Source organism: Citrus sinensis, chromosome 3, assembly GCF_022201045.2.
Source record: "Citrus sinensis cultivar Valencia sweet orange chromosome 3, DVS_A1.0, whole genome shotgun sequence".
NCBI lineage: Eukaryota > Viridiplantae > Streptophyta > Magnoliopsida > Sapindales > Rutaceae > Citrus > Citrus sinensis.
The window spans coordinates 28,309,911-28,324,230 of record NC_068558.1 but is presented as its reverse complement, the minus strand read 5'-3'; the positions used below and the strand labels follow the sequence as shown (position 1 = coordinate 28,324,230).

General features: G+C 28.8%; 1 pseudogene; it reads right to left on the bottom strand.

Annotated features, from left to right (window-relative positions):
• Positions 1-3,337: 3,337 nt before the first annotated feature.
• Positions 3,338-6,599, bottom strand: LOC102618332 (TMV resistance protein N-like; annotated as a pseudogene).
• Between the last annotated feature and the right edge of the window lie 7,721 nt (positions 6,600-14,320).

The following is a 14,320-nucleotide window of genomic DNA, read 5'->3' as shown; positions in this document are numbered from 1 at the left end:
TTTTCAATAGGATTTAATCATTTATTTAAAAATGGGTTTATGAGGATAATTTTGAGGCTAACAGTAGCATATCACTCTGTATTTGAGCTGGTGAATGAAGTGAGTGAAATTGAAAAATTTTTTTTTTCGTTTCTAGTGACATTGCACCCCAGGTTAAATATATTCCCTTGAATATTATGTGGTACCCAAGGTTAAATCCTATGGCCGACATAGAATATTATGTGGGCAAAAGTGAAGTTATGCTATGTATGACAAGTACACACAAGTACATCCATAATTTTTCTTATACCTTTAACTTTTTTTTTTTTTTTTTTTTGATCCGTTCTTATGCCTTTAATTGAATCTGTTTTAACAGAATTTTGAGTGGACTCGGATTAAAAAAAAAAGTTTGTTTTAAGAGAGTGTAGTTGTCTTGGTTTTGAGGTGTGCTCTTGCAAGAGGAGGATAGCTAGGCGAATTTTGACTGTAGAGAAGGGTGCGAACATGCGTAGAGTAGAGATGAAACACAAAAGCTTTTGAACTCTTCGAAACCTACAAAACAGAGGAAATTAAGGTTAGATGTAGGGCCGGCATTGGCCAACGAATGCATTGTAACACTCAAGTAATATTTTAGGTAACAATTCAGTAGCTTTAAGGTTGTTGAAACTTTGAAGTTTTTTATGTTGTGTTTACTTTCTCGAATGGGAGTGAGGAGTGTTGATTCCTCATACTCTAGTGTTTACTTACACATTTATAGGAAGGATTGAGAATCTCACTCCGTGAGCCCCACTCATTTTTGGAGTGGGGAGTGAGAGTGAAACTCCAGAGGAGGTGGGAGTGGGAATTTCTTTTTTACCCTCTTTTTTGTTTAATTTAATATAATTATATTTAATAACATAAAATAAATAATAATATTATATTTAATTAATAATTTACATTGATTCTAAATTAAAATTACTTAAAAATGATATTATTATATTAATAGAGAATTAATAATATTACTATATATTATTTTTATTTGAAAATATAATATTATTATATTTATTTAAAAATAATAGTATTATATTTATTTAATAATAATAAATAATTTATTTTAAGAAAATATTTATTTTGTACTATGTTAATAATAAAAATGTTTCATTTATGTTGCTCTTATCAATAATTTTTAATTTACATAATTAAAATTAGAATTAATAAAAAATTTTGATGTACATAATTAAGAATATTAATAATTATTATAAATTTACAAATATAATAAAATAAATATTTTATTCTTCAAATATATTTTTTTAACTTTGTAATTAAAAACTACAATTCTTTAAATAAGGGTAAAATTATAATTTAAAACTATTTACTCCCAATCCAAGACAAAGTAAACACATAAATTGAATTTTGATCTCTATTCCATACTTCCGTTCTAGTGTAAGTAAACAACTTACTCTCACTCTCACTCCACACTTCTAATCCTAGGATTCCCACTCCTAATGATTCCCACTCCAATCCAAAATGTAAATGCTATCTTAATAGCGTGGCTCTTGAGGTTAAACATGAAAAGTTTTTTTTTTTTAAGGATAAAAAGACTACCCTTTTTGGAAAACCCACATGAACTTTATGTTGGAGTCTGCTTAAGGATTATTTCAATAAATTCAGACAACTAGCAATTATTCATTGGTTAACCTTCATCATGTATGGTTATTTTGGTATATTTGCTTGGTCCCTATGATAGTAACACTTGTGAGCTTGGAGAGCAAGAAACCCTTGCGTTTTCCCTGCCTCTACAATTTGCTGCCATGCTCTAGCATGGTGGTCCTAGTACTTTTAAGAAACTAAGTAGTAAACACACACTAGAATATAAGTCGATATAATATAATTAATTGAATAGTTAATAATGTCATAAATAAGTTATTTATCAAAAACTCTAAAAGTAAATCTGCCACAATTATAAATCGGCTTCACACAAAAGCGATCTATTTAGTAATATATTAAATTTAACAAGCAAAACTCATTTAATCGTATTTGTATTAAATTATTAAATCTTTTCAACTTTTTTTGGGGCTAGCGGATCGTATCAAATTTTACTAGCTATAGCTTATTACCATGCTTCATGGATGACAATATGAACTATAGATATTAAAACTAATCTTTCAAGACTTAAAAAAAAAAAAAAGAAAGACCCAAGTGACGGGCGTGATTGGCTCACCACCATCCTACAACGACTTCGCCGTGATGTGAGCCAAATTAAAATATAAAAAGGCTTGTACAAACTTTAACATCATTTGATACTTAATTTTAGGGGTTACTTGTTAGGAGTTAAGGGCTCGTTTATTAAATCAGGAAAAATTATACCCCTATTTAATAAAACTTGAAAATTCAGGAGCCCAAATATTAAAACTACATAAATTATCTTGTACAATGAGCAATATCACAACTTGAGTCAAATTACAAATTTTCTATGTTTTCTTTTATTTTATTAAATATTATTATTGGCTCAATATATATATTGCTACCCGGTCATAGTCGCTAAGAAGCACAGAAAGCCCTCAAGAATGAACTGATCAAGCAACTAAACTAAGAGAAGGGAGGATCAATTGATTCTTTGATGTACTTATAGAGAAGCTCAACCATGTGATCAACTGACTTGCTTGCCTGTGCCTGGTCCTCAGTATAAGATAAACAACTTCCACTAGTTCCTACTTCATCATTCATTTTGCCCACTTACACAACTCTAAGCTGCTGGCTAAACAAAATCCCCAAGTTGGAAGGTTAAATACTCATTCAACTTAGACACTACTCAGCCCTTGAACATTGTTTAATCAAACATGTCCTTTGAGTACGTGGATCTAGCCCCACTTTGCTTGAACTTAAAACCACGTCCCTCGAGTCTGATGACAGCCTCAACAAAGTAGAGTACTAATAGAAAGGTAAATAGATGAGCCAAAGATAAAACAACTGTTATCATTTGCGACAACAACTATGTTGGTGAAGTCAGAGATTCGATAATTTAGCAATTTCTAAAAATTACCATGAGTTGTGTTAATAAAATAAGTAGATGTAAACCAAAAGGTTTAAATATTTTATAAAATACATATTTTTAAGTTCTGTTTTTTTTAAATGTGAGTTTTGGGTATTTGCTAACTTATAAAACTTGTTGGATTCATATTAGAATGAAAGCACATATATGATATATAAAAACATTTTGATAACTTAGGCTAAAAGTACTAAGTCTCTTTTCTGCAAAAGGAAAGCCGAGTAACAAAGTAGTAGTGGCCAAAAGCAGAAACAGGAATATTACCTGGAGAAGAGTGTTGAATCCTAGAAGTATTTGTCCATGCGTTTGAGCATTTGGACACAAATTGTGTCACCTGACTCGTTTTTTGTGCGGCTGCTCATAAGGCAAATCGTAATCGTTGTTTCGCTTAATTATAGGTTTTACAGATAATTTGTCAGAAGCTAAATCCTTAGAGATAAACTCACTAGATGATCGGATGAATTCTTCAACATCTTGATCAAATACGAAACAAAGCCCAAATGCTTTAACCTTCAACTTCATGTATATGTGGTCTCTTGCGGCAACTGAGGCCTTAATGGGATTAGGATATTCAGGTGCTGCGAAGTAACTTTTTGACACGTAGCACAACCAGAGGTGATTGAACTGAGCCAAAGAGTTCACATCAAAGGAAATGGAAACAGAATGTCTGTGCCAACCATTAATTTCCAAAACTAACTCAAGATATAAAGTATTAGATGGAGCCGAAACATGACTGAGGAAACTACTGTGCTGGTGGATAGAAAAGGCAGTGCAAAATGCCAACCCCATGAATGAATTAAAACAATATATTGGTGGGATTATTGTTATTGATTGCTCTATACTCTGATAAGTGAACCATTCTGGAACTTGGGATCCAGGAATAACAATATCGAACTCTGAGGATGTAACTGCACTTTTAAGTCCCTATAGAATAAAGGTGATTTAGTTGGGTTTTAGCAGCAATACGAGAGAAAAGGAGAGAGAGAAAGAGAGATACCCGGAGTTGGCTTTTGAGCAGCGATTGAAGCAAACTTTTAACAAAGATAATGGCCATATTCCCTGTCAGTTTGAAGCAGTTACTTAAATAAAACATCCTTGGTGTCAACCTGGTTATATTTGATGGACTGCATAATTTGATCAATGATGTACAATTGTGAGCAAATAATCCATCTATACTTGCTGGAAGTTCTGGCAAAGCTTTGAGCCTATTGCAGTAGTCTATGTTAAGAGTTTCCAGCCTAGAGAGTTGATTGATGCTTGCAGGTAAGCTGAAAAAATTGTTCCTGCTCAGTGTGAAGTTTGTCAATGCAGATAAGCTGCCAAGATCATTGGGGATAGCCCCTTCCTGGAGATTGCAGTCACCTAGATCCAATCTACTTAAACAGTGTAAACCTGACAAAGAAGGTATGAAGAAGCCCAAGGAATCTCGATTTGCTCTTGGGTAAAATGGGAGCCAGATTAGTGAACTCCAGGACTTTCGTTGTCCTTTACATCCATGAAAAGATAATTCTTTAAGGTTCTCCAATAGAACAATAGTGGACGGTGGTCTGCGTATAGTTGTTCCACCTAAATCAAGGTTCTCCAAACTTGCTATATGCCCCAAGTTCTCTGGCACTTCTTCAAGTTTTGAGGAGCCATTTAGATTAAGGACTTTAAAAGACCTCAAATCAGAAATACTGCTGGGAAGACTAACGAGTTTTTTGCAGTCTCTCAAAGTTAACACAGTAAGCCTACTGAGAAATTTGATTGATGGGGGTATTTCTTCTATAGAAGTTTGATCTAAATGAAGCTGCAATAAACGCTTTGCATTTTGCACAATCTGTCTCAATTACTGAGTTTTAAGCAACCAGAAAGAATTAGAACTTCAAGAGATGCCCATTCAATTTCAGCAGGAAAGCTCTTAATTCGTATGCATTCTTTCATATTCAACACTTTTAGCCTTTTAAGAAGTCCAATGGATGGGTGAACAAAAGATAAATTCGTACAACCATCAAGAACGAGTCTCTCAAGATTTGGAACCCCTGCGAAGTCTGGGGTCTTTGTTAAGTGTACCGAGTGACTGAGTTTGATAAATTTAAGATGCCTCATATTCTGTTATAATAAAAGGAAAAAATCCAACAAAAGTTAATTAACAATAAAAAAATTTAGGCAAGTATTTTTAAGAAATATATCTCTGTGCATGCATATGTTCACGAATTAGTCATACCTGTACTCCTTGCCAAAGTTGTTCAACTAGGCTATAACACAAGTTAAGTTTGAAAAGTCTCTCGGGTTGGAAATTTGATGGCAAAGATCTTAAAGGGTAGCCATGCCATTTCAGAAGCCGTAACTCATCTGGAAGATATTCTATTCCGTGGAGCAGACATACATCACGGATTTTGAGTAATCCCAGATTTTATATGATGCCTTCAACAGCTTCTGTTCCCTGAAACAAATAGAACAGACATATGAGATGATTTTTCATCTCTTTGTCAAATTACTTTATATGTATGGCTTGTTAAATTAGCATGATAATTTCTTCAGTTTATGCTTTCTTCAAAACTACATACCTCATTTTTTGTGAGCATTTGAGAAATATCCATCCAAAGTCACAGCCTACTGCGTTGACCTGGGTTTCCTGGGCTCTGTTGGCAAACAATTTCCATACCCATATCTTGTATCAAATCATGCATACAAATTATGTTGTTTGAAAGAGTTATGATACATTTATCAATAAGAACACTTATCCCAATTTCTGGATAAAAGTCACAACTGTCTAATAATTCTCTTACTTGATCTTTGTCATTTCCTTTAAAGAAACAAGCAATATCCAGAAATATTTTCTTCTCTGTTTCCTGTAGTCCATCATAACTTATTTTGAGTATTTCAAAAATTTTTTGGTCAGGAACATATTTCAGTCTATCCAATGCATCTTTCCACTCAGCTTTTCTCATACCAAACAAAAAGGATCCCATAATTTCAAGGGCCAATGGAAGGCCATCAGCATAGTTTACCATACTATGCGAGAGATCAAAATAACCATTTGTAGGATGACTTTTCTAAAGGCTTTCCAAGAAAAGAGATGAAGAGCTTCGTTATAATTCAATTTCTCAACCATATATATGTCTTCCACTTCACATCTGACGAGCAAATGCCGATCTCTAGTGGTAATAATGATTCTACTCCCCAAACCAAACCAATCACGCTGTCCAGCTAATGCTTGTAATTGGTCAAATTCATCTACATCATCAATTACGAGAAGAACCCTTTTATGACGTAATTTGCTACGTATCATATGACATCCTTTATGAACATCCCATATCTTTACATTTTTATCCAGCAAAATTTCATAAACAAGCTGTTCTTGTAAAGCAACAAGACCTCGTGTCTGAGAAACTTCTCTAACATTGGCAAGAAAGCTACTACCATTAAACTAATAAGAGATATTGTCAAAAACAGGCAAGTGGGACAGGTGCTTGTTTCACTAAATTTCATATATATTGCGAAAGCCATAACTTGAGCTATATATGTCCGTTTTAGGCCTATAATATACCGTTTCGAAGCTTACGACGAGACAAATCATATTCAAAATCATGTACTCTATAAAATCCATGGGTTTATGTGCGACAAGCAGTGGGACAGGTGTCTGTCGCACATAAATGCAGTGCGTTTATGTGAGACATGCACCTGTCCCACTTGCCTATCTCATTTGTTCTGAACTTCGTTTTTTACCTAATTTTTCTGTATTTTCAATGATTTTTCTTCATTTCTCAACTCAAACTAAATACTTTAACAAATCACATTGTTTTATGAATGAAAAATAACAATATTTGCAACAAAACCCACTTTACTTTCGAACTTAGTTGATAAAATCAATAGATTAAAGATTTACATTGTGTAAAAGCATAAACTAATTTTAAGAAGCTCTTCCATTGATGATTATATTCAATTATGTAATTGATTTATAGAGAGTGATGAAGTTTGTTGAGAGTGATAAATGTTTGTTAAGTTATTGAAGAAGAACTGTATTTAGTTGTGCTGGAATTGAAAAAGTGGCATACCTTTGTAAATTTAATGAAAGTGATGAGGGTAATCTAGTCCAAAAATAGGGTGTTTGGCTAGTTATGATAGAAAAAACTTTGAGAGGTTAAAGTTGAAAAACGCAAATATTTTATGGTTATTTTTGTAAATTTCCCAATTAATATTCATCTTCTTTCTTCGGATCTATATGTTAGAAAACCTTTCAGTTCTTAATGGGATAAAAAAGAGAGAAAAGCCAACAAAGAAATCCATTAATTTTTACAGTTTTATTTTAGAAAAACTATCACTGTGAAACTGAACCACCAAAAAGAAGAATAAAGGAAAAAAAAAACCAATGGTAACAGCTTCATAAGCTTTTGTGCCCACACTCTATTCTCCAATCTCCTAAAATATAGCCACACAACCTTAATAAACAAATATTAAAACCTGAAATTTTAGTTGAAGATCCAGATCTTCCCCAAAAAACCATCGACCACTAATTCTTTCAAACTTGAAAAACTAACAACAAGCTGGCCATTTCCCTTACAATTCTGCAATTTCAAGATTTCAAGAATGGGTGGGGCTGCCTAATAAAATTTTTCCAATGTTTTCCTTACTTAATTCAGTGTATCTAAATTATAAAGCCGTTAGTGAAGTTTAAGAAACACACCCACTTGGCTTAAAATTGCATAGTACCATACAATATTTTTACTAACGAATTGGAATACACTGATTGAGGCATTTAGTACACATCTTCAAGAGGATATTCAATAGTTCCCCCAATTAAATCTAGACTAAGCTCCTTGACATTGTGGCCCCGTTTGGGATTGAGGTTGAAACTCAATAAGCTGCTTATTTTATAATTTTTGATAAAAATAGTGTTTGGTAAATTTTGTAAAAGCAGCTTATTTCATAATTTTTTTCATTTCGTCAGCAGCTTTTAAAAGCAGGTAGAAGGTTACTTTTCATAAGCAGCTTATTGAATAAGTTACTGTGCATTTTTAAAATACCTATTATAACCTTAGTATTTTGATAAAAAAGACAATTATATCATACTTATCCATAAACTCTAATATATAAATCATTAGATATTATATTACTGCCACAATTTTATTATAAAAAATTTATTGTGAATGTAATACATATTACTTTTTATTTTATTTAGATTATGTAAAAGTATAAATTTTTATCATATTTTATGTAATAGATTATGAAGTTCTTCAAATTTTTCTTAATTGAGTTTTTTAAATTAATTTTACATATTTAAGAAAAAAGTCTAAATAATTAATTAAACATAAAATAAAAAAATAATTAAAACGTATGTCCATTTTGGTCATTATATAATACAACAGCACTTTCGTAATAAGACTTACCAAACACATATACTCTACTTTTCAAACTCACAACAACCGCAACAGCATAATTTACCAAACACCAATCTACTTTGTTAATCAGAAGCTTATTTCATCTATACAACACAAGTAGCTTATTTCATCAGCCTCCACAATCCCAAACTAGCCCTGTGTCTCATGGCAAAATATGTCTACTCATCAACTTGAGAATTGAAAAAGTAGTTATATTTAAAATTAATGAGGAGTTTTTCAACATTGGGGCTAGAGTGAAGTCTTAGCGTTTTGTCGACAAAGAAGGCAGATTCATCGACATGTCTGCAAGTGCAGTAATAAAAGTTTAGGACAAGAATCACACTTAAATTGAGAGCCATCTTTTTTTATAGCATACTAGTTCTTATGACAATTTCCATGACTAAGAATAATAAAATATGCTAGAAAATGCAGTCAGTAATGCACTGATGTAGTCTAGGGTTTTACAGTTGGTTTGGCTATTTTGCCAACATGAGGGTTGTTTGTGAGGTATTTCATTGAGAATGTGGATTCCACAATGATCTTTAAAGGGTAGTTGTATAATTTTTACTACATAAATGTGTGCTCTCCTGCAAGATCAGATGTTTTGGATTGCTTTTCTTATTGTGAAGGGTTTAACACAGTAACAATGTCAAGAGAAAGCGAACACTAACATTATAAAATTAAAAAAAATACAAACATCGGCACATCACATTGGAACATCTGACTCTTGATATTATCAATATGTTCTTAAATATTTAGAAAAGGTTGAAAGTTCCAAAAATAAAATAAAATAAATCAGTTGAGTCATCCATGTTTGATTAGGGCTTGTGTGTTTTTACAGTTGAAAAAACTTAACAATGTATTTTAGAAATTTTAGGCTACTTGTTTCCCTAACTTAACGAGAACTTTAGACATTTTCATCTAACTACAAAAAGGCCAATTTTATTTAGCTTAGTGTCACGGGATGAGTATTTTTGACTTTTGCTTGTTGAAAACTAGGGTTTATGATATGATTATAATTGTATGTTGAATGGGTATCAATAGTTGTATTATTAGGGTAATTAACATAAGAGTAATTTATCATTATTAAATTTCATTAGAATATAGGTTTTTAAAGTATTTTAATTTTTTAAAGGGCACAACTGCACCACAATGAAAAAAATTGGGCCCACTCAAGAAATAACAAAATTTTCAAAGTATATTTGAGAAAAAAGCATAAAATGAGCACCTATATCGGTATATTTAACTATTGTTATAATCGGTTATAAAGAGTATCAGTTAAATATTTAATAAAATATTATTTTTAAAAGGTATAGTGAATTTTAGAATCAATTATAATTGGTAAATATTATTGTTCAGTTACTGTAAGAATACAAATAATTGAAATAGATATAAGTTGAATTGTTGTAAAAATATAAATAATTAAAAAAATATATTGTTAATAAAATTTATTTGCACATTTATAAATGTGTACACATATAATATTTTTATTGTGTAGGAATAATAATTTGTAACTAAAAAATATTTATAATTTATTAACTTTATTTCTTTTGTTTTGTATCTCAATATAGAAGGTAATAATAACAATAATAATTTATCTAAAATTAATGTTTTATTAATTATTTGAATAAGGATTATTTTAAATTATATAATATATATATCTATCTATCTATCTATCTATATATCTATATAAAGTTGGGACTAAAGAGCTGATGTGGCATCACTATTCCTCATCTTTTTATATTCTCTGTTATCTAATTTATTGTCTAAGATTTAAAAATAGTTACATTAGAAAAGATTAAAAAAAAGAAAGTAAATAGAAAATAATTACAGAAGTTTTGGTTGAGAAATTAAAACTATTACAGCACTTACGTTATTGTAGATGTCTCTTCCTCTTTTTATTTAAATTCAACAATATGTAACCGTTAATAATAATTAATTATAAGCCTTGAAACATTTATTTCTTTTATTATTCCAGCAATTTGAGAAATTAAAACTATTACAGCACTCACGTTGTTGTACATGTCTCTCCCTCTTTCTATTTAAATAAATTCAACAATATGTGACCATCAATAATAATTAATTATAAGCCTTGAAACATTTATTTCTTTTATTATGCCAGCAATTAAACTTTCGTGACTTAAAATACATCAACTAATTAATATAGGAAGGAATGTTCATTCATCTTCCCTCAACAATGCCACCACCAGGGCCTAATTTTAATGTCATAATCTCATATTTAATTATGCAACCTTTTTGTTTAGTGCTTTGTAACTTTTTCAAACTCTCTAAACATTAAGTATTTAAGATTTGTTATGTTTGATTTTTTATTATTATTTAATCAACATCTTCTTTAGAAAGATTCTTTTGTTTTTATTATTTGACTTATTTGAATTTTAGTATTGTGTGCTTCGTGGAGTACTCTTTTCTTCATGAATTGAACAATGATGGAGATAGTTAGACGATAAGGGTTAGACTTTGTAGGATGTGAGAGTTTGTTAATATAAAAAAGAATGGAGAATTGATTAGTGTGAACATAATTTTTATTGATGAAAGGTTGTATAAAAAATTCATTCTCCCATTGTTTTCTCTAATTTTTTTTCCCCAATTGTTTTACACTTAATGTAGCATTTTTTTTCATAGAAAAATCTAATGCATGCAACAATTAGGAAAAATTTAGTGACAAGGTTTAGACACATGTTAAGTGAGGGTTTTTTTGTACAATGTCAAGAATTTGTTTTAACTACAGGCGAGTACAGACCACTTTCAAATCAGTGTAAAATTATTTTCTTGATTATAACTTCGCTCAAGAGGTTAGAAGAAAGAATTGTTAAGATTCCGATCAATGGATTCCAATTTGTATCTCCGAATTTGATTGATTTGCGTATGAATGGTAACACAATCCTCTTAGGTATTTATTTTAATTATTAATTTTTGTTAATCTTTAAGTGTATATTAGAAATTATTGATCTTTATATTTTAATATGTTCATGTTATTTTTTCATGATATTACAGATGTTGTCGGCAGTTTATGTGGTTTGGGTGATATTGAGATCGTCGGAGTTGGTTGGAAAACAAAATATATAAAAGTTCTAACAAATTAGTACATTAAATATAATCAAGAAAACTATGACTATATTTTTTTTAGTTATTGTTTTATTATAAGAATTGATCAACAGTTTGACTTCACTAATCTTATTAGTTATTATCTAATTTTGAATTTTCTTTTTCAATGAATATATCCAATAATTGTTGAAGAAAAACCGTTAAAAGTACAATGAAAAAAGGGTATAGCCCTCAGGATTATTCAACGTATTCACAAGAAAAATTAATTAGAAAATATGTTGTAGGCAACCCAAGTATCTTCTCATAGACGTAGTAGAATAAACAACAACACTTGGAGGTTAAAATAATTAGTGTAAAAGAAAAAATTAATGAAAATCACTCTAAATCCAGTTGAAATGTAGAATGAACAACCTCAATTTCTTGAATTATTACCTAATTATTTGTTCTAATTCTTAAGAAAAACATTTTTTTTTTCTTTTCCTCACACCCCAGCTCTTGATAAACACAAATAAAAAGTCAAGTAGTATAAGGTCATCTACTCAGCTACAAACGATGCAAAGTAACTTACAAAGCCTTTACATGTATTTTATTTATTTATTTTTTATAATTCAACGCATTGCTAAGGACCCTCAGTAATAAAATTTAATTTAGAACTTATCAACAACTACAAAATGTATAAGGTCTGTACACTCAGACTATATACATTAATATATATTTTTAAAGTTAACAAAAAAGTTAATTTTCATAAATAATATTAGTTTTATAAGGCTACCTCATCTTAAAAAAAATAAATTCATATTTTTTATCAATTTCATCAAGTGCAAAGTAAGAAAAAAAGATAACACTAATTTTTTTTTTTAAAGCTGCGCGAAGCGCGACTCTATTTCTTAGTATATGAAAATATATACAAATCTATGTAAAATATTAAACTTTATCAAAAATAATTTTTAAAAGAATTTACAGAGAAAACTATGGTGCAACGGTAGTATTGTGCCGCTGTTGCACCTACCCATTGGATCCTAATAGATTCATCTTTTGAAATAGATCCAACAGTTGGATACAATGGTGGCATATAGTACCACCATTATACTGTAGCCGGACCCTTTAATTTACCGAACATTAAAATTGAATTCAGCAATTCTGCTTTTTTAAAAATCAATTTCAAATCTATCGAAAGTAAAAAGCAAGGGTCTGCCTACCGTGCAATAGTTACACGGTACCACTGAATTTTGTCTTTTTTTAATAATTACACTACACTATCCTATATTTATAAGAAAATTGAATAGATACTATAAGTTACAAATTTTTATATATAAGTCCTTTTCTCTGGATAAAATTATAAAATGACTTTTGAAAAAAATTTTAACTATTATTATTATTATTTATTAATTTCATTATTATTATTATTATATTATTATTAAAATTTATTATTTTAATTGTTATGATTGCTTTAATTAGTTATCATTATTATTATTATTTATTGATTTTATTACCGTCACTATTTTTAAAATATATTAAATTTATTACTAAATTATTATTTTATTAATATTAATAAATTTATTAATCTTATTATTCTAATTATTATATTTATATTAATGTTGTCGTCGTCGTCATCATCATCATCATTAAACTTTATAATTTTTTTTTGTTTTGACTATTAAATAATACTAATGTCATTATTATTATTTTACCTTAATTAAGCATTAGATATATTTTAATTATTTTTTATTTTTATTATAATAAATAAAAAAAAAAAAATTATACTATAATATTATTTTATTATATCATATTATATTTATTTTAAAATAATTAATATGAAAATAATAATTTAATATAATTAATAATAAATTTAAATAATTTTAGATTAATATTAGTACAAAATTAATGCAGTACATGATAATACCAATTACCAAATGTTGTATAATTTTATTATAATTATTATAATATACTGTTAATGTAATATAATATAATATAATACATGTGCATTACATAATATATGTGCATTACATAATACAATATAATATAATATAATATAGTGTGCCAAACGGACCTTTAACTTTTTGAGTGATGATGGTCTAGAGGGATGTAGAGAAAGTAAAAATAATCGTGGTAGATCTTTCACAAAGTTTAGGCTAATACAATAAAAATTAACCAACTACTCTATATTTAAAAGAGCATTTGGAAATCAATAAATTTACTATTCAATTATTTTTAATCAAGAATAAATAATAAATTATCATTACAACAAGATTCACAAGCTCAAATATCTTTAAAAAAATGATAATTCTCAAGAAATATGAAGCTCAAATACTTTTAAAATATTCTTAAAAAAATAAACTAACTTCCTTTTATGTTATTCTTTATTTATCTTTTTATAACTTTGTTGGGCTATATATATATTGATATTTTATAGGTAAATTAACATATTGTATGTATAAATAAACTAACATGTTAACTAATGCTAAAAACAAAAATGTAATAAAAAAGTAAAGTTTTGTAATATTAAAATAATAAAATTTTACAACCTAAGACTTTTTACATGTTTCTTATTTTGAAATTTCACCTTTTTATTTTATAATTTTCTAAAGTATCAAGGTTAATAACCTATATTCTTAAAACATATTCAATTTATTTATTTTACATTAAATATATATATTATATAACAAAAAATATTATTTACATTTATCAAATTTTCATGTGTTTAAAAATTTTATGTGATATTACATTATTATATTTTCACCATCAACTATTTTTATGATCAAATTAAGTCAATGGATCAAACTTTAAAAAATTTAAAACAACAGAAATTATGTAAGTGAATATTTAAAAACTTTTAACTTTTATGATTTTGTAATAAACAGTAGGGACTTAAGAGTTAATAACC